This window comes from Amia ocellicauda, unplaced genomic scaffold (genome assembly GCF_036373705.1).
Source record: "Amia ocellicauda isolate fAmiCal2 unplaced genomic scaffold, fAmiCal2.hap1 HAP1_SCAFFOLD_41, whole genome shotgun sequence".
Lineage (NCBI taxonomy): Eukaryota > Metazoa > Chordata > Actinopteri > Amiiformes > Amiidae > Amia > Amia ocellicauda.
The window spans coordinates 18,356-38,443 of NW_027102981.1; the positions used below are offsets into that span (position 1 = coordinate 18,356).

Below are 20,088 nucleotides of genomic sequence, written 5' to 3' on the forward strand. Positions count from 1 at the left end.
CACCAGAACCCAATATTATTGGCGAGTCGGGTAGTCCATCATCACAGTTCGAGGGCAGGCATCATTTCAGTAATTTCATCCCGTTGCATTCACATCCGTGCCTTGAATGAGATTGAATGTGATCTTTGCTCTCAAGTATGTTCCCAAGTTTTACACTTTCGTGCTTTGCATGAATGGGAATGGAACCGTGTGTGTTGAATGAGGCTCCTTGTGAGCACTGAACTTTGTCCGGTGGAGTTCCTTTTTGTGTTGCTGTAATTGTGTCATTTCTCGATGAGAAAGATTAGGCAACATTTAGTCACTTCTAGCCATGATGCTCAATTTATTTACGAATGTACCCTAGTTACTAGGGACCGTTTACGTTGGAGAACAAGATCTAATGTATGCCTGTGTATTTGGGGAAGTCAAATCTGAAATAATGATGAAATTGCGTGTATCCAAAGTTAAAACTCGTGATTTGTCGCCCTCTGGTGTGTAAAAGATGCAAAAGCTTACAGCACCTGGTATTCCCAGGCGGTCTCCCATCCAAGTACTGACCAGGCCCGAGCCTGCTTAGCTTCCGAGATCGGACGAGATCGGGCGTATTCAGGCTAGTATGGCCGTAAGCCAGGGAGGCTGTCCCTGACGCTCTACTTAAAGGGAAGGCAATATCCGTTTCTGCCGTTCATACTTACAGTTGAACTGTCTCTCTACTCTAAAGCCCGGGACACACCAGCGCGCCGCAGACAGTCCCTGCTAACACGCCACGTTGTGGCAACATTGTGGCAACGTTGTGCGTTAGCTGGGGTGCCACACCAGACCGGAACTATATATTACAAAACGAACACATTGTCTTGATAAAACAGCTGTAATTGAGTGCCTGACACGCCAGTCAAGCGCAATCTTGACAAGGTGTGCATTTCAGTAAGGATTTCAATTGACATGCAGTATGAAACTGAAAGGAGGTTGCATCACTATGATGCATAACATTGCATGTATTGTATTTTCAAGTGTGTGCATTCATCCTGTTGTCATTTTGTTTTGAAAGCAGAAGAATCATTCAACAGGTTGCTGAGACAAATGTAAACCAGTAAAACATATGAAGAGAAACAAACCTTGAATATAAGTTCAGTTGTTTAAACATTTGACAAACTATGGTGAGGGGGTAAGAAAACATACAAATCCAGCAGCTCCTGTATTTCAATACACCAGAACCCAACATGATTGGCGAGTCGGGTAGTCCATCATCACAGTTCGAGGGCAGGCATCATTTCAGTAATTTCATCCCGTTGCATTCACATCCGTGCCTTGAATGAGATTGAATGTGATCTTTGCTCTCAAGTATGTTCCCAAGTTTTACACTTTCTTGCTTTGCATGAATGGGAATGGAACCGTGTGTGTTGAATGAGGCTCCTTGTGAGCACTGAACTTTGTCCGGTGGAGTTCCTTTTTGTGTTGCTGTAATTGTGTCATTTCTCGATGAGAAAGATTAGGCAACATTTAGTCACTTCTAGCCATGATGCTCAATTTAGTTACGAATGTACCCTAGTTACTAGGGACCGTTTACGTTGGAGAACAAGATCTATTGTATGCCTGTGTATTTGGGGAAGTAAAATCTGAAATAATGATGAAATTGTGTGTATCCAAAGTTAAAACTCGTGATTTGTCGCCCTCTGGTGTGTAAAAGGTGCAAAAGCTTACAGCACCTGGTATTCCCAGGCGGTCTCCCATCCAAGTGCTGACCAGGCCCGAGCCTGCTTGGCTTCCGAGATCGGACGAGATCGGGCGTATTCAGGCTAGAATGGCCATAAGCCAGGGAGGCTGTTCCTGACGCTCTACTTAAAGGGAAGGCAATATCCGTTTCTGCCGTTCATACTTACAGTTGAACTGTCTCTCTACTCTAAAGCCCGGGACACACCAGCGCGCCGCAGACTGTCCCTGCTAACACGCCACGTTGTGGCAACGTTGTGCGTTAGCTGGGGTGCCACACCAGACCGGAACTATATTTTACAAAACGAACACATTGTCTTGATAAAACAGCTGTAATTGAGTGCCTGACACGCCAGTCAAGCGCAATCTTGAGAAGGTGTGCATTTCAGTAAGGATTTCAATTGACATGCAGTATGAAACTGAAAGGAGGTTGCATCACTATGATGCATAACATTGCATGTAGTGTATTTTCAAGTGTGTGCATTCATCCTGTTGTCATTTTGTTTTGAAAGCAGATGAATCATTCAACAGGTTGCTGAGACAAATGTAAACCAGTAAAACATATGAAGAGAAACAAACCTTGAATATAAGTTCAGTTGTTTAAACATTTGACAAACTATGGTGAGGCGGTAAGAAAACACACAAATCCAGCAGCTCCTGTATTTCAATACACCAGAACCCAATATTATTGGCGAGTCGGGTAGTCCATCATCACAGTTCGAGGGCAGGCATCATTTCAGTAATTTCATCCCGTTGCATTCACATCCGTGCCTTGAATGAGATTGAATGTGATCTTTGCTCTCAAGTACGTTCCCAAGTTTTACACTTTCGTGCTTTGCATGAATGGGAATGGAACCGTGTGTGTTGAATGAGGCTCCTTGTGAGCACTGAACTTTGTCCGGTGGAGTTCCTTTTTGTGTTGCTGTAATTGTGTCATTTCTTGATGAGAAAGATTAGGCAACATTTAGTCACTTCTAGCCATGATGCTCAATTTATTTACGAATGTACCCTAGTTACTAGGGACCGTTTACGTTGGAGAACAAGATCTATTGTATGCCTGTGTATTTGGGGAAGTAAAATCTGAAATAATGATGAAATTGTGTGTATCCAAAGTTAAAACTCGTGATTTGTCGCCCTCTGGTGTGTAAAAGGTGCAAAAGCTTACAGCACCTGGTATTCCCAGGCGGTCTCCCATCCAAGTACTAACCAGGCCCGAGCCTGCTTGGCTTCCGAGATCGGACGAGATCGGGCGTATTCAGGCTAGTATGGCCGTAATCCAGGGAGGCTGTCCCTGACGCTCTATTTAAAGGGAAGGCAATATCCGTTTCTGCCATTCATACTTACAGTTGAACTGTCTCTCTACTCTAAAGCCCGGGACACACCAGCGCGCCACAGACAGTCCCTGCTAACACGCCACGTTGTGGCAACGTTGTGCGTTAGCTGGGGTGCCACACCAGACCGGAACTATATTTTACAAAACGAACACATTGTCTTGATAAAACAGCTGTAATTGAGTGCCTGACACGCCAGTCAAGCGCAATCTTGAGAAGGTGTGCATTTCAGTAAGGATTTCAATTGACATGCAGTATGAAACTGAAAGGAGGTTGCATCACTATGATGCATAACATTGCATGTATTGTATTTTCAAGTGTGTGCATTCATCCTGTTGTCATTTTGTTTTGAAAGCAGAAGAATCATTCAACAGGTTGCTGAGACAAATGTAAACCAGTAAAACATATGAAGAGAAACAAACCTTCAATATAAGTTCAGTTGTTTAAACATTTGACAAACTATGGTGAGGGGGTAAGAAATGACACAAATCCAGCAGCTCCTGTATTTCAATACACCAGAAGCCAATATTATTGGCGAGTCGGGTAGTCCATCATCACAGTTCAAGGGCAGGCATCATTTCAGTAATTTCATCCCGTTGCATTCACATCCGTGCCTTGAATGAGATTGAATGTGATCTTTGCTCTCAAGTATGTTCCCAAGTTTTACACTTTCGTGCTTTGCATGAATGGGAATGGAACCGTGTGTGTTGAATGAGGCTCCTTGTGAGCACTGAACTTTGTCCGGTGGAGTTCTTTTTGTGTTGCTGTAATTGTGTCATTTCTCGATGAGAAAGATTAGGCAACATTTAGTCACTTCTAGCCATGATGCTCAATTTATTTACGAATGTACCCTAGTTACTAGGGACCATTTACGTTGGAGAACAAGATCTATTGTATGCCTGTGTATTTGGGGAAGTAAAATCTGAAATAATGATGAAATTGTGTGTATCCAAAGTTAAAACTCGTGATTTGTCGCCCTCTGGTGTGTAAAAGGTGAAGAAGCTTACAGCACCTGGTATTCCCAGGCGGTCTCCCATCCAAGTACTGACCAGACCCGAGCCTGCTTGGCTTCCGAGATCGGACGAGATCGGGCGTATTCAGGCTAATATGGCCGTAAGCCAGGGAGGCTGTCCCTGACGCTCTAGTTAAAGGGAAGGCAATATCCGTTTCTGCCGTTCATACTTACAGTTGAACTGTCTCTCTACTCTAAAGCCCGGGACACACCAGCGCGCCGCAGACAGTCCCTGCTAACACGCCACGTTGTGGCAACGTTGTGGCAACGTTGTGCGTTAGCTGGGGTGCCACACCAGACCGGAACTATATTTTACAAAACGAACACATTGTCTTGATAAAACAGCTGTAATTGAGTGCCTGACACGCCAGTCAAGCGCAATCTTGAGAAGGTGTGCATTTCAGTAAGGATTTCAATTGACATGCAGTATGAAACTGAAAGGAGGTTGCATCACTATGATGCATAACATTGCATGTATTGTATTTTCAAGTGTGTGCATTCATCCTGTTGTCATTTTGTTTTGAAAGCAGAAGAATCATTCAACAGGTTGCTGAGACAAATGTAAACCAGTAAAACATATGAAGAGAAACAAACCTTGAATATAAGTTCAGTTGTTTAAACATTTGACAAACTATGGTGAGGGGGTAAGAAAACACACAAATCCAGCAGCTCCTGTATTTCAATACACCAGAACCCAATATTATTGGCGAATCAGGTAGTCCATCATCACAGTTCGAGGGCAGGCATCATTTCAGTAATTTCATCCCGTTGCATTCACATCCGTGCCTTGAATGAGATTGAATGTGATCTTTGCTCTCAAGTATGTTCCCAAGTTTTACACTTTCGTGCTTTGCATGAATGGGAATGGAACCGTGTGTGTTGAATGAGGCTCCTTGTGAGCACTGAACTTTGTCCGGTGGAGTTCCTTTTTGTGTTGCTGTAATTGTGTCATTTCTCGATGAGAAAGATTAGGCAACATTTAGTCACTTCTAGCCATGATGCTCAATTTATTTATGAATGTACCCTAGTTACTAGGGACCGTTTACGTTGGAGAACAAGATCTATTGTATGCCTGTGTATTTGGGGAAGTCAAATCTGAAATAATGATGAAATTGCGTGTATCCAAAGTTAAAACTCGTGATTTGTCGCCCTCTGGTGTGTAAAAGATGCAAAAGCTTACAGCACCTGGTATTCCCAGGCGGTCTCCCATTCAAGTACTGACCAGGCCCGAGCCTGCTTAGCTTCCGAGATCGGACGAGATCGAGCGTATTCAGGCTAGTATGGCCGTAAGCCAGGAAGGCTGTCCCTGACGCTCTACTTAAAGGGAAGGCAATATCCGTTTCTGCCGTTCATACTTACAGTTGAACTGTCTCTCTACTCTAAAGCCCGGGACACACCAGCGTGCCGCAGACAGTCCCTGCTAACACGCCACGTTGTGGCAACATTGTGGCAACGTTGTGCGTTAGCTGGGGTGCCACACCAGACCGGAAGTATATATTACAAAACGAACACATTGTTTTGATAAAACAGCTGTAATTGAGTGCCTGACACGCCAGTCAAGCGCAATCTTGAGAAGGTGTGCATTTCAGTAAGGATTTCAATTGACATGCAGTATGAAACTGAAAGGAGGTTGCATCACTATGATGCATAACATTGCATGTATTGTATTTTCAAGTGTGTGCATTCATCCTGTTGTCATTTTGTTTTGAAAGCAGAAGAATCATTCAACAGGTTGCTGAGACAAATGTAAACCAGTAAAACATATGAAGAAAAATAAACCTTGAATATAAGTTCAGTTGTTTAAACATTTGACAAACTATGGTGAGGGGGTAAGAAAACACACAAATCCAGCAGCTCCTGTATTTCAATACACCAGAACCCAATATTATTGGCGAGTCGGGTAGTCCATCATCACAGTTCGAGGGCAGGCATCATTTCAGTAATTTCATCCCGTTGCATTCACATCCGTGCCTTGAATGAGATTGAATGTGATCTTTGCTCTCAAGTATGTTCCCAAGTTTTACACTTTCGTGCTTTGCATGAATGGGAATGGAACCGTGTGTGTTGAATGAGGCTCCTTGTGAGCACTGAACTTTGTCCGGTGGAGTTCCTTTTTGTGTTGCTGTAATTGTGTCATTTCTCGATGAGAAAGATTAGGCAACATTTAGACACTTCTAGCCATGATGCTCAATTTATTTATGAATGTACCCTAGTTACTAGGGACCTTTTACGTTGGAGAACAAGATCTATTGTATGCCTGTGTATTTGGGGAAGTAAAACCTGAAATAATGATGAAATTGTGTGTATCCAAAGTTAAAACTCGTGATTTGTCGCCCTCTGGTGTGTAAAATATGCAAAAGCTTACAGCACCTGGTATTCCCAGGCGGTCTCCCATCCAAGTACTGACCAGGCCCGAGCCAGCTTAGCTTCCGAGATCGGACGAGATCGGGCGTATTCAGGCTAGTATGGCCGTAAGCCAGGGAGGCTGTCCCTGACGCTCTACTTAAAGGGAAGGCAATATCCGTTTCTGCCGCTCATGCTTGCAGTTGAACTGTCTCTCTACTCTAAAGTCCGGGACACACCAGCGCGCCGCAGACAGTCCCTGCTAACACGAAACGTTGTGGCAACGTTGTGCGTTAGCTGGGGTGCCACACCAGACCGGAACTATATTTTACAAAACGAACACATTGTCTTGATAATATAGCTGTAATTGAGTGCCTGACACGCCAGTCAAGCGCAATCTTGAGAAGGTGTGCATTTCAGTAAGGATTTCAATTGACATGCAGTATGAAACTGAAAGGAGGTTGCATCACTATGATGCATAACATTGCATGTATTGTATTTTCAAGTGTGTGCATTCATCCTGTTGTCATTTTGTTTTGAAAGCAGAAGAATCATTCAACTAGTTGCTGAGACAAATGTAAACCAGTAAAACATATGAAGAGAAACAAACCTTGAATATAAGTTCAGTTGTTTAAACATTTGACAAACTATGGTGAGGGGGTAAGAAAACACACAAATCCAGCAGCTCCTGTATTTCAATACACCAGAACCCAATATTATTGGCGAGTCGGGTAGTCCATCATCACAGTTCGAGGGCAGGCATCATTTCAGTAATTTCACCCCGTTGCATTCACATCCGTGCCTTGAATGAGATTGAATGTGATCTTTGCTCTCAAGTATGTTCCCAAGTTTTACACTTTCGTGCTTTGCATGAATGGGAATGGAACCGTGTGTGTTGAATGAGGCTCCTTGTGAGCACTGATCTTTGTCCGGTGGAGTTCCTTTTTGTGTTGCTGTAATTGTGTCATTTCTCGATGAGAAAGATTAGGCAACATTTAGTCACTTCTAGCCATGATGCTCAATTTATTTACGAATGTACCCTAGTTACTAGGGACCGTTTACGTTGGAGAACAAGATCTATTGTATGCCTGTGTATTTGGGGAAGTCAAATCTGAAATAATGATGAAATTGCGTGTATCCAAAGTTAAAACTCGTGATTTGTCGCGCTCTGGTGTGTAAAAGATGCAAAAGCTTACAGCACCTGGTATTCCCAGGCGGTCTCCCATTCAAGTACTGACCAGGCCCGAGCCTGCTTAGCTTCCGAGATCGGACGAGATCGGGCGTATTCAGGCTAGTATGGCCGTAAGCCAGGGAGGCTGTCCCTGACGCTCTACTTAAAGGGATGGCAATATCCGTTTCTGCCGTTCATACTTACAGTTGAACTGTCTCTCTACTCTAAAGCCCGGGACACACCAGCGCGCCGCAGACAGTCCCTGCTAATATGCCACGTTGTGGCAACGTTGTGCGTTAGCTGGGGTGCCACACCAGACCGGAACTATATTTTACAAAACGAACACATTTGTCTTGATAAAACAGCTGTAATTGAGTGCCTGACACGCCAGTCAAGCGCAATCTTGAGAAGGTGTGCATTTCAGTAAGGATTTCAATTGACATGCAGTATGAAACTGAAAGGAGGTTGCATCACTATGATGCATAACATTGCATGTTTTGTATTTTCAAGTGTGTGCATTCATCCTGTTGTCATTTTGTTTTGAAAGCAGAAGAATCATTCAACAGGTTGCTGAGACAAATGTAAACCAGTAAAACATATGAAGAGAAACAAACCTTGAATATAAGTTCAGTTGTTTAAACATTTGACAAACTATGGTGAGGGGGTAAGAAAACACACAAATCCAGCAGCTCCTGTATTTCAATACACCAGAACCCAATATTATTGGCGAGTCGGGTAGTCCATCATCACAGTTCGAGGGCAGGCATCATTTCAGTAATTTCATCCCGTTGCATTCACATCCGTGCCTTGAATGAGATTGAATGTGATCTTTGCTCTCAAGTATGTTCCCAAGTTTTACACTTTCGTGCTTTGCATGAATGGGAATGGAACCGTGTGTGTTGAATGAGGCTCCTTGTGAGCACTGAACTTTGTCCGGTGGAGTTCCTTTTTGTGTTGCTGTAATTGTGTCATTTCTCGATGAGAAAGATTAGGCAACATTTAGTCACTTCTAGCCATGATGCTCAATTTATTTACGAATGTACCCTAGTTACTAGGGACCGTTTACGTTGGAGAACAAGATCTATTGTATGCCTGTGTATTTGGGGAAGTCAAATCTGAAATAATGATGAAATTGCGTGTATCCAAAGTTAAAACTCGTGATTTGTCGCCCTCTGGTGTGTAAAAGATGCAAAAGCTTACAGCACCTGGTATTCCCAGGCAGTCTCCCATCCAAGTACTGACCAGGCCCGAGCCTGCTTAGCTTCCGAGATCGGACGAGATCGGGCGTATTCAGGCTAGTATGGCCGTAAGCCAGGGAGGCTGTCCCTGACGCTCTACTTAAAGGGAAGGCAATATCCGTTTCTGCCGTTCATACTTACAGTTGAACTGTCTCTCTACTCTAAAGCCCGGGACACACCAGCGCGCCGCAGACAGTCCCTGCTAACACGAAACGTTGTGGCAACATTGTGGCAACGTTGTGCGTTAGCTGGGGTGCCACACCAGACCGGAACTATATATTACAAAACGAACACATTGTCTTGATAAAACAGCTGTAATTGAGTGCCTGACACGCCAGTCAAGCGCAATCTTGAGAAGGTGTGCATTTCAGTAAGGATTTCAATTGACATGCAGTATGAAACTGAAAGGAGGTTGCATCACTATGATGCATAACATTGCATGTATTGTATTTTCAAGTGTGTGCATTCATCCTGTTGTCATTTTGTTTTGAAAGCAGAAGAATCATTCAACAGGTTGCTGAGACAAATGTAAACCAGTAAAACATATGAAGAGAAACAAACCTTGAATATAAGTTCAGTTGTTTAAACATTTGACAAACTATGGTGAGGGGGTAAGAAAACACACAAATCCAGCAGCTCCTGTATTTCAATACACCAGAAGCCAATATTATTGGCGAGTCGGGTAGTCCATCATCACAGTTCGAGGGCAGGCATCATTTCAGTAATTTCATCCCGTTGCATTCACATCCGTGCCTTGAATGAGATTCAATGTGATCTTTGCTCTCAAGTATGTTCCCAAGTTTTACACTTTCGTGCTTTGCATGAATGGGAATGGAACCGTGTGTGTTGAATGAGGCTCCTTGTGAGCACTGAACTTTGTCCGGTGGAGTTCCTTTTTGTGTTGCTGTAATTGTGTCATTTCTCGATGAGAAAGATTAGGCAACATTTAGTCACTTCTAGCCATGATGCTCAATTTATTTACAAATGTACACTAGTTACTAGGGACCGTTTACGTTGGAGAACAAGATCTATTGTATGCCTGTGTATTTGGGGAAGTCAAATCTGAAATAATGATGAAATTGCGTGTATCCAAAGTTAAAACTTGTGATTTGTCGCCCTTTGGTGTGTAAAAGATGCAAAAGCTTACAGCACCTGGTATTCCCAGGCGGTCTCCCATCCAAATACTGACCAGGCCCGAGCCTGCTTAGCTTCCGAGATCGGACGAGATCGGGCGTATTCAGGCTAGTATGGCCGTAAGCCAGGGAGGCTGTCCCTGACGCTCTACTTAAAGGGAAGGCAATATCCGTTTCTGCCGTTCATACTTACAGTTGAACTGTCTCTCTACTCTAAAGCCCGGGACACACCAGCGCGCCGCAGACAGTCCCTGCTAACACGCCACGTTGTGGCAACATTGTGGCAACGTTGTGCGTTAGCTGGGGTGCCACACCAGACCGGAACTATATATTACAAAACGAACACATTGTCTTGATAAAACAGCTGTAATTGAGTGCCTGACACGCCAGTCAAGCGCAATCTTGAGAAGGTGTGCATTTCAGTAAAGATTTCAATTGACATGCAGTATGAAACTGAAAGGAGGTTGCATCACTATGATGCATAACATTGCATGTATTGTATTTTCAAGTGTTTGCATTCATCCTGTTGTCATTTTGTTTTGAAAGCAGAAGAATCATTCAACAGGTTGCTGAGACAAATGTAAACCAGTAAAACATATGAAGAGAAACAAACCTTGAATATAAGTTCAGTTGTTTAAACATTTGACAAACTATGGTGAGGGGGTAAGAAAACACACAAATCCAGCAGCTCCTGTATTTCAATACACCAGAACCCAATATTATTGGCGAGTCGGGTAGTCCATCATCACAGTTCGAGGGCAGGCATCATTTCAGTAATTTCATCCCGTTGCATTCACATCCGTGCCTTGAATGAGATTGAATGTGATCTTTGCTCTCAAGTATGTTCCCAAGTTTTACACTTTCGTGCTTTGCATGAATGGGAATGGAACCGTGTGTGTTGAATGAGGCTCCTTGTGAGCACTGAACTTTGTCCGGTGGAGTTCCTTTTTGTGTTGCTGTAATTGTGTCATTTCTCGATGAGAAAGATTAGGCAACATTTAGTCACTTCTAGCCATGATGCTCAATTTATTTACGAATGTACCCTAGTTACTAGGGACCGTTTACGTTGGAGAACAAGATCTATTGTATGCCTGTGTATTTGGGGAAGTCAAATCTGAAATAATGATGAAATTGCGTGTATCCAAAGTTAAAACTCGTGATTTGTCGCCCTCTGGTGTGTAAAAGATGCAAAAGCTTACAGCACCTGGTATTCCCAGGCGGTCTCCCATCCAAGTACTGACCAGGCCCGAGCCTGCTTAGCTTCCGAGATCGGACGAGATCGGGCGTATTCAGGCTAGTATGGCCGTAAGCCAGGGAGGCTCTCCCTGACGCTCTACTTAAAGGGAAGGCAATATCCGTTTCTGCCGTTCATACTTACAGTTGAACTGTCTCTCTACTCTAAAGCCCGGGACACACCAGCGCGCCGCAGACAGTCCCTGCTAACACGCCACGTTGTGGCAACGTTGTGCGTTAGCTGGGGTGCCACACCAGACCGGAAGTATATATTACAAAACGAACACATTGTTTTGATAAAACAGCTGTAATTGAGTGCCTGACACACCAGTCAAGCGCAATCTTGAGAAGGTGTGCATTTCAGTAAGGATTTCAATTGACATGCAGTATGAAACTGAAAGGAGGTTGCATCACTATGATGCATAACATTGCATGTATTGTATTTTCAAGTGTGTGCATTCATCCTGTTGTCATTTTGTTTTGAAAGCAGAAGAATCATTCAACAGGTTGCTGAGACAAATGTAAACCAGTAAAACATATGAAGAGAAACAAACCTTGAATATAAGTTCAGTTGTTTAAACATTTGACAAACTATGGTGAGGGGGTAAGAAAACACACAAATCCAGCAGCTCCTGTATTTCAATACACCAGAACCCAATATTATTGGCGAGTCGGGGAGTCCATCATCACAGTTCGAGGGCAGGCATCATTTCAGTAATTTCATCCCGTTGCATTCACATCCGTGCCTTGAATGAGATTGAATGTGATCTTTGCTCTCAAGTATGTTCCCAAGTTTTACACTTTCGTGCTTTGCATGAATGGGAATGGAACCGTGTGTGTTGAATGAGGCTCCTTGTGAGCACTGAACTTTGTCCGGTGGAGTTCCTTTTTGTGTTGCTGTAATTGTGTCATTTCTCGATGAGAAAGATTAGGCAACATTTAGTCACTTCTAGCCATGATGCTCAATTTATTTACGAATGTACCCTAGTTACTAGGGACAGTTTACGTTGGAGAACAAGATCTATTGTATGCCTGTGTATTTGGGGAAGTCAAATCTGAAATAATGATGAAATTGTGTGTATCCAAAGTTAAAACTCGTGATTTGTCGCCCTCTGGTGTGTAAAAGATGCAAAAGCTAACAGCACTTGGTATTCCCAGGCGGTCTCCCATCCAAGTACTGACCAGGCCCGAGCCTGCTTAGCTTCCGAGATCTGACGAGATCGGGCGTATTCAGGCTAGTATGGCCGTAAGCCAGGGAGGCTGTCCCTGACGCTCTACTTAAAGGGAAGGCAATATCCGTTTCTGCCGTTCATACTTACAGTTGAACTGTCTCTCTACTCTAAAGTCCGGGACACACCAGCGCGCCGCAGACAGTCCCTGCTAACACGCCACGTTGTGGCAACGTTGTGCGTTAGCTGGGGTGCCACACCAGACCGGAACTATATATTACAAAACGAACACATTGTCTTGATAAAACAGCTGTAATTGAGTGCCTGACACGCCAGTCAAGCGCAATCTTGAGAAGGTGTGCATTTCAGTAAGGATTTCAATTGACATGCAGTATGAAACTGAAAGGAGGTTGCATCACTATGATGCATAACATTGCATGTATTGTATTTTCAAGTGTGTGCATTCATCCTGTTGTCATTTTGTTTTGAAAGCAGAAGAATCATTCAACAGGTTGCTGAGACAAATGTAAACCAGTAAAACATATGAAGAGAAACAAACCTTGAATATAAGTTCAGTTGTTTAAACATTTGACAAACTATGGTGAGGGGGTTAGAAAACACACAAATCCAGCAGCTCCTGTATTTCAATACACCAGAACCCAATATTATTGGCGAGTCGGGTAGTCCATCATCACAGTTCGAGGGCAGGCATCATTTCAGTAATTTCATCCCGTTGCATTCACATCCGTGCCTTGAATGAGATTGAATGTGATCTTTGCTCTCAAGTATGTTCCCAAGTTTTACACTTTCGTGCTTTGCATGAATGGGAATGGAACCGTGTGTGTTGAATGAGGCTCCTTGTGAGCACTGAACTTTGTCCGGTGGAGTTCTTTTTGTGTTGCTGTAATTGTGTCATTTCTCGATGAGAAAGATTAGGCAACATTTAGTCACTTCTAGCCATGATGCTCAATTTATTTACGAATGTACCCTAGTTACTAGGGACCGTTTACGTTGGAGAACAAGATCTATTGTATGCCTGTGTATTTGGGGAAGTAAAACCTGAAATAATGATGAAATTGTCTGTATCCCAAGTTAAAACTCGTGATTTGTCGCCCTCTGGTGTGTAAAAGGTGCAAAAGCTTACAGCACCTGGTATTCCCAGGCGGTCTCCCATCCAAGTACTGACCAGGCCCAAGCCTGCTTGGCTTCCGAGATCGGACGAGATCGGGCGTATTCAGGCTAGTATGGCCGTAAGCCAGGGAGGCTGTCCCTGACGCTTTACTTAAAGGGAAGGCAATATCCGTTTCTGCCGATCATACTTACAGTTGAACTGTCTCTCTACTCTAAAGCCCGGGACACACCAGTGCGCCGCAGACAGTCCCTGCTAACACGCCACGTTGTGGCAACGTTGTGGCAACGTTGTGCGTTAGCTGGGGTGCCACACCAGACCGGAACTAGATTTTACAAAACGAACACATTGTCTTGATAATACAGCTGTAATTGAGTGCCTGACACGCCAGTCAAGCGCAATCTTGAGAAGGTGTGCATTTCAGTAAGGATTTCAATTGACATGCAGTATGAAACTGAAAGGAGGTTGCATCACTATGATGCATAACATTGCATGTATTGTATTTTCAAGTGTGTGCATTCATCCTGTTGTCATTTTGTTTTGAAAGCAGAAGAATCATTCAACAGGTTGCTGAGACAAATGTAAACCAGTAAAACATATGAAGAGAAACAAACCTTGAATATAAGTTCAGTTGTTTAAACATTTGACAAACTATGGTGAGGGGGTAAGAAAACACACAAATCCAGCAGCTCCTGTATTTCAATACACCAGAACCCAATATTATTGGCGAGTCGGGTAGTCCATCATCACAGTTCGAGGGCAGGCATCATTTCAGTAATTTCATCCCGTTGCATTCACATCCGTGCCTTGAATGAGATTGAATGTGATCTTTGCTCTCAAGTATGTTCCCAAGTTTTACACTTTCGTGCTTTGCATGAATGGGAATGGAACCGTGTGTGTTGAATGAGGCTCCTTGTGAGCACTGAACTTTGTCCGGTGGAGTTCCTTTTTGTGTTGCTGTAATTGTGTCATTTCTCGATGAGAAAGATTAGGCAACATTTAGTCACTTCTAGCCATGATGCTCAATTTATTTACGAATGTACCCTAGTTACTAGGGACCGTTTACGTTGGAGAACAAGATCTATTGTATGCCTGTGTATTTGGGGAAGTCAAATCTGAAATAATGATGAAATTGCGTGTATCCAAAGTTAAAACTCGTGATTTGTCGCCCTCTGGTGTGTAAAAGGTGCAAAAGCTTACAGCACCTGGTATTCCCAGGCGGTCTCCCATCCAAGTACTGACCAGGCCCGAGCCCGCTTGGCTTCCGAGATCTGATGAGATCGGGCGTATTCAGGCTAGTATGGCCGTAAGCCAGGGAGGCTGTCCCTGACGCTCTACTTAAAGGGAAGGCAATATCCGTTTCTGCCGTTCATACTTACAGTTGAACTGTCTCTCTACTCTAAAGCCCGGGACACACCAGCGCACCGCAGACAGTCCCTGCTAACATGCCACGTTGTGGCAACGTTGTGCGTTAGCTGGGGTGCCACACCAGACCGGAACTATATTTTACAAAACGAACACATTGTCTTGATAATACAGCTGTAATTGTGTGCCTGACACGCCAGTCAAGCGCAATCTTGAGAAGGTGTGCATTTCAGTAAGGATTTCAATTGACATGCAGTATGAAACTGAAAGGAGGTTGCATCACTATGATGCATAACATTGCATGTATTGTATTTTCAAGTGTGTGCATTCATCCTGTTGTCATTTTGTTTTGAAAGCAGAAGAATCATTCAACAGGTTGCTGAGACAAATGTAAACCAGTAAAACATATGAAGAGAAACAAACCTTGAATATAAGTTCAGTTGTTTAAACATTTGACAAACTATGGTGAGGGGGTAAGAAAACACACAAATCCAGCAGCTCCTGTATTTCAATACACCAGAACCCAATATTATTGGCGAGTCGGGTAGTCCATCATCACAGTTCGAGGGCAGGCATCATTTCAGTAATTTCATCCCGTTGCATTCACATCCGTGCCTTGAATGAGATTGAATGTGATCTTTGCTCTCAAGTATGTTCCCAAGTTTTACACTTTCGTGCTTTGCATGAATGGGAATGGAACCGTGTGTGTTGAATGAGGCTCCTTGTGAGCACTGAACTTTGTCCGGTGGAGTTCCTTTTTGTGTTGCTGTAATTGTGTCATTTCTCGATGAGAAAGATTAGGCAACATTTAGTCACTTCTAGCCATGATGCTCAATTTATTCACGAATGTACCCTAGTTACTAGGGACCGTTTACGTTGGAGAACAAGATCTATTGTATGCCTGTGTATTTGGGGAAGTCAAATCTGAAATAATGATGAAATTGCGTGTATCCAAAGTTAAAACTCGTGATTTGTCGCCCTCTGGCGTGTAAAAGATGCAAAAGCTTACAGCACCTGGTATTCCCAGGCGGTCTCCCATCCAAGTACTGACCAGGCCCGAGCCTGCTTAGCTTCCGAGATCGGACGAGATCGGGCGTATTCAGGCTAGTATGGCCGTAAGCCAGGGAGGCTGTCCCTGACGCTCTACTTAAAGGGAAGGCAATATCCGTTTCTGCCGTTCATACTTACAGTTGAACTGTCTCTCTACTCTAAAGCCCGGGACACACCAGTGCGCCGCAGACAGTCCCTGCTAACATGCCACGTTGTGGCAACATTGTGGCAACGTTGTGCGTTAGCTGGGGTGCCACACCAGACCGGAACTATATATTACAAAACGAACACATTGTCTTGATAAAACAGCTGTAATTTAGTGCCTGACACGCCAGTCAAGCGCAATCTTGAGAAGGTGTGCATTTCAGTAAGGATTTCAATTGACATGCAGTATGAAACTGAAAGGAGGTTGCATCACTATGATGCATAACATTGCATGTATTGTATTTTCAAGTGTGTGCATTCATCCTGTTGTCATTTTGTTTTGAAAGCAGAAGAATCATTCAACAGGTTGCTGAGACAAATGTAAACCAGTAAAACATATGAAGAGAAACAAACCTTGAATATAAGTTCAGTTGTTTAAACATTTGAGAAAGTATGGTGAGGGGGTAAGAAAACATACAAATCCAGCAGCTCCTGTATTTCAATACACCAGAACCCAATATTATTGGCGAGTCGGGTAGTCCATCATCACAGTTCGAGGGCAGGCATCATTTCAGTAATTTCATCCCGTTGCATTCACATCCGTGCCTTGAATGAGATTGAATGTGATCTTTGCTCTCAAGTATGTTCCAAAGTTTTACACTTTCGTGCTTTGCATGAATGGGAATGGAACCGTTTGTGTTGAATGAGGCTCCTTGTGAGCACTGAACTTTGTCCGGTGGAGTTCCTTTTTGTGTTGCTGTAATTGTGTCATTTCTCGATGAGATAGATTAGGCAACATTTAGTCACTTCTAGCCATGATGCTCAATTTATTTACGAATGTACCCTAGTTACTAGGGACCGTTTACGTTGGAGAACAAGATCTATTGTATGCCTGTGTATTTGGGGAAGTCAAATCTGAAATAATGATGAAATTGCGTGTATCCAAAGTTAAAACTCGTGATTTGTCGCCCTCTGGTGTGTAAAAGATGCAAAAGCTTACAGCACCTGGTATTCCCAGGCGGTCTCCCATCCAAGTACTGACCAGGCCCGAGCCTGCTTAGCTTCCGAGATCGGACGAGATCGGGCGTATTCAGGATAGTATGGCCGTAAGCCAGGGAGGCTATCCCTGACGCTCTACTTAAAGGGAAGGCAATATCCGTTTCTGCCGCTCATACTTGCAGTTGAACTGTCTCTCTACTCTAAAGTCCGGGACACACCAGCGCGCCGCAGACAGTCCCTGCTAACACGAAACGTTGTGGCAACGTTGTGCGTTAGCTGGGGTGCCACACCAGACCGGAACTATATATTACAAAACGAACACATTGTCTTGATAAAACAGCTGTAATTGAGTGCCTGATACGCCAGTCAAGCGCAATCTTGAGAAGGTGTGCATTTCAGTAAGGATTTCAATTGACATGCAGTATGAAACTGAAAGGAGGTTGCATCACTATGATGCATAACATTGCATGTATTGTATTTTCAAGTGTGTGCATTCATCCTGTTGTCATTTTGTTTTGAAAGCAGAAGAATCATTCAACAGGTTGCTGAGACAAATGTAAACCAGTAAAACATATGAAGAGAAACAAACCTTGAATATAAGTTCAGTTGTTTAAACATTTGACAAACTATGGTGAGGGGGTAAGAAAACACACACATCCAGCAGCTCCTGTATTTCAATACACCAGAAGCCAATATTATTGGCGAGTCGGGTAGTCCATCATCACAGTTCGAGGGCAGGCATCATTTCAGTTATTTCATCCCGTTGCATTCACATCCGTGCCTTGAATGAGATTGAATGTGATCTTTGCTCTCAAGTATGTTCCCAAGTTTTACACTTTCGTGCTTTGCATGAATGGGAATGGAACCGTGTGTGTTGAATGAGGCTCCTTGTGAGCACTGAACTTTGTCCGGTGGAGTTCTTTTTGTGTTGCTGTAATTGTGTCATTTCTCGATGAGATAGATTAGGCAACATTTAGTCACTTCTAGCCATGATGCTGAATTTATTTACGAATGTACCCTAGTTTCTAGGGACCGTTTACGTTGGAGAACAAGATCTATTGTATGCCTGTGTATTTGGGGAAGTCAAATCTGAAATAATGATGAAATTGCGTGTATCCAAAGTTAAAACTCGTGATTTGTCGCCCTCTGGTGTGTAAAAGATGAAAAAGCTTACAGCACCTGGTATTCCCAGGCGGTCTCCCATCCAAGTACTAACCAGGCCCGAGCCTGCTTAGCTTCCGAGATCGGACGAGATCGGGCGTATTCAGGCTAGTATGGCCGTAAGCCAGGGAGGCTGTCCTTGACCCTCTACTTAAAGGGAAGGCAATATCCGTTTCTGCCGCTCATACTTGCAGTTGAACTGTCTCTCTACTCTAAAGTCCGGGACACACCAGCACGCTGCAGACAGTCCCTGCTAACACGAAACGTTGTGGCAACGTTGTGCGTTAGCTGGGGTGCCACACCAGACCGGAACTATATTTTACAAAACGAACACATTGTCTTGATAATACAGCTGTAATTGAGTGCCTGACACGCCAGTCAAGCGCAATCTTGAGAAGGTGTGCATTTCAGTAAGGATTTCAATTGACATGCAGTATGAAACTGAAAGGAGGTTGCATCACTATGATGCATAACATTGCATGTATTGTATTTTCAAGTGTGTGCATTCATCCTGTTGTCATTTTGTTTTGAAAGCAGAAGAATCATTCAACAGGTTGCTGAGACAAATGTAAACCAGTAAAACATATGAAGAGAAACAAACCTTGAATATAAGTTCAGTTGTTTAAACATTTGACAAACTATGGTGAGGGGGTAAGAAAACACACAAATCCAGCAGCTCCTGTATTTCAATACACCAGAACCCAATATTATTGGCGAGTCTGGTAGTCCATCATCACAGTTCGAGGGCAGGCATCATTTCAGTAATTTCATCCCGTTGCATTCACATCCGTGCCTTGAATGAGATTGAATGTGATCTTTGCTCTCAAGTATGTTCCCAAGTTTTACACTTTCGTGCTTTGCATGAATGGGAATGGAACCGTGTGTGTTGAATGAGGCTCCTTGTGAGCACTGAACTTTGTCCGGTGGAGTTCCTTTTTGTGTTGCTGTAATTGTGTAATTTCTCGATGAGAAAGATTAGGCAACATTTAGTCACTTCTAGCCATGATGCTCAATTTATTTACGAATGTACCCTAGTTACTAGGGACCGTTTACGTTGGAGAACAAGATCTATTGTATGCCTGTGTATTCGGGGAAGTCAAATCTGAAATAATGATGAAATTGCGTGTATCCAAAGTTAAAACTCGTGATTTGTCGCCCTCTGGTGTGTAAAAGATGCAAAAGCTTACAGCACCTGGTATTCCCAGGCGGTCTCCCATCCAAGTACTGACCAGGCCCGAGCCTGCTTAGCTTCCGAGATCGGACGAGATCGGGCGTATTCAGGCTAGTATGGCCGTAAGCCAGGGAGGCTGTCCCTGACGCTCTACTTAAAGGGAAGGCAATATCCGTTTCTGCCGCTCATACTTGCAGTTGAACTGTCTCTCTACTCTAAAGTCCGGGACACACCAGCGCGCCGCAGACAGTCCCTGCTAACACGAAACGTTGTGGCAACGTTGTGCGTTAGCTGGGGTGCCACACCAGACCGGAACTATATATTACAAAACGAACACATTGTCTTGATAAAACAGCTGTAATTGAGTGCCTGACACGCCAGTCAAGCGCAATCTTGAGAAGGTGTGCATTTCAGTAAGGATTTCAATTGACATGCAGTATGAAACTGAAAGGAGGTTGCATCACTATGATGCATAACATTGCATGTATTGTATTTTCAAGTGTGTGCATTCATCCTGTTGTCATTTTGTTTTGAAAGTAGAAGAATCATTTTTGCTGAGGTTGCTGAGACAAATGTAAACCAGTAAAACATATGAAGAGAAACAAACCTTGAATATAAGTTCAGTTGTTTAAACATTTGACAAACTATGGTGAGGGGGTAAGAAAACACACAAATCCAGCAGCTCCTGTATTTCAATACACCAGAACCCAATATTATTGGCGAGTCGGGTAGTCCATCATCACAGTTCGA

The 20,088-nt window shown here is 43.5% G+C and overlaps 17 non-coding genes across 17 annotated transcripts; all 17 read right to left on the reverse strand.

The window, feature by feature from the left end:
- Positions 1-488: 488 nt before the first annotated feature.
- Positions 489-607, reverse strand: LOC136735839 (5S ribosomal RNA). Its single transcript, XR_010811365.1, has one exon. It is a non-coding gene; the product is annotated as a 5S ribosomal RNA (ribosomal RNA).
- Positions 608-1,673: 1,066 nt separating this feature from the next.
- Positions 1,674-1,792, reverse strand: LOC136735388 (5S ribosomal RNA). The gene has a single exon (XR_010810997.1). It is a non-coding gene; the product is annotated as a 5S ribosomal RNA (ribosomal RNA).
- A 1,055-nt stretch (positions 1,793-2,847) lies between these two features.
- On the reverse strand, positions 2,848-2,966 carry LOC136735948 (5S ribosomal RNA). Its single transcript, XR_010811475.1, has one exon. It is a non-coding gene; the product is annotated as a 5S ribosomal RNA (ribosomal RNA).
- A 1,054-nt stretch (positions 2,967-4,020) lies between these two features.
- LOC136735308 (5S ribosomal RNA) lies at positions 4,021-4,139 on the reverse strand. The gene has a single exon (XR_010810926.1). It is a non-coding gene; the product is annotated as a 5S ribosomal RNA (ribosomal RNA).
- A 1,066-nt stretch (positions 4,140-5,205) lies between these two features.
- Positions 5,206-5,324, reverse strand: LOC136735977 (5S ribosomal RNA). The gene has a single exon (XR_010811504.1). It is a non-coding gene; the product is annotated as a 5S ribosomal RNA (ribosomal RNA).
- Positions 5,325-6,390: 1,066 nt separating this feature from the next.
- Positions 6,391-6,509, reverse strand: LOC136735901 (5S ribosomal RNA). Its single transcript, XR_010811428.1, has one exon. It is a non-coding gene; the product is annotated as a 5S ribosomal RNA (ribosomal RNA).
- A 1,055-nt stretch (positions 6,510-7,564) lies between these two features.
- Positions 7,565-7,683, reverse strand: LOC136735768 (5S ribosomal RNA). The gene has a single exon (XR_010811297.1). It is a non-coding gene; the product is annotated as a 5S ribosomal RNA (ribosomal RNA).
- A 1,056-nt stretch (positions 7,684-8,739) lies between these two features.
- Positions 8,740-8,858, reverse strand: LOC136735906 (5S ribosomal RNA). Its single transcript, XR_010811433.1, has one exon. It is a non-coding gene; the product is annotated as a 5S ribosomal RNA (ribosomal RNA).
- Positions 8,859-9,924: 1,066 nt separating this feature from the next.
- Positions 9,925-10,043, reverse strand: LOC136735939 (5S ribosomal RNA). The gene has a single exon (XR_010811466.1). It is a non-coding gene; the product is annotated as a 5S ribosomal RNA (ribosomal RNA).
- A 1,066-nt stretch (positions 10,044-11,109) lies between these two features.
- LOC136735850 (5S ribosomal RNA) lies at positions 11,110-11,228 on the reverse strand. The gene has a single exon (XR_010811376.1). It is a non-coding gene; the product is annotated as a 5S ribosomal RNA (ribosomal RNA).
- A 1,055-nt stretch (positions 11,229-12,283) lies between these two features.
- On the reverse strand, positions 12,284-12,402 carry LOC136735291 (5S ribosomal RNA). The gene has a single exon (XR_010810907.1). It is a non-coding gene; the product is annotated as a 5S ribosomal RNA (ribosomal RNA).
- Positions 12,403-13,456: 1,054 nt separating this feature from the next.
- LOC136735740 (5S ribosomal RNA) lies at positions 13,457-13,575 on the reverse strand. Its single transcript, XR_010811270.1, has one exon. It is a non-coding gene; the product is annotated as a 5S ribosomal RNA (ribosomal RNA).
- A 1,066-nt stretch (positions 13,576-14,641) lies between these two features.
- LOC136735891 (5S ribosomal RNA) lies at positions 14,642-14,760 on the reverse strand. The gene has a single exon (XR_010811418.1). It is a non-coding gene; the product is annotated as a 5S ribosomal RNA (ribosomal RNA).
- A 1,055-nt stretch (positions 14,761-15,815) lies between these two features.
- Positions 15,816-15,934, reverse strand: LOC136735861 (5S ribosomal RNA). The gene has a single exon (XR_010811387.1). It is a non-coding gene; the product is annotated as a 5S ribosomal RNA (ribosomal RNA).
- Positions 15,935-17,000: 1,066 nt separating this feature from the next.
- Positions 17,001-17,119, reverse strand: LOC136735150 (5S ribosomal RNA). Its single transcript, XR_010810773.1, has one exon. It is a non-coding gene; the product is annotated as a 5S ribosomal RNA (ribosomal RNA).
- A 1,054-nt stretch (positions 17,120-18,173) lies between these two features.
- LOC136735160 (5S ribosomal RNA) lies at positions 18,174-18,292 on the reverse strand. Its single transcript, XR_010810782.1, has one exon. It is a non-coding gene; the product is annotated as a 5S ribosomal RNA (ribosomal RNA).
- Positions 18,293-19,347: 1,055 nt separating this feature from the next.
- Positions 19,348-19,466, reverse strand: LOC136735872 (5S ribosomal RNA). The gene has a single exon (XR_010811398.1). It is a non-coding gene; the product is annotated as a 5S ribosomal RNA (ribosomal RNA).
- Between the last annotated feature and the right edge of the window lie 622 nt (positions 19,467-20,088).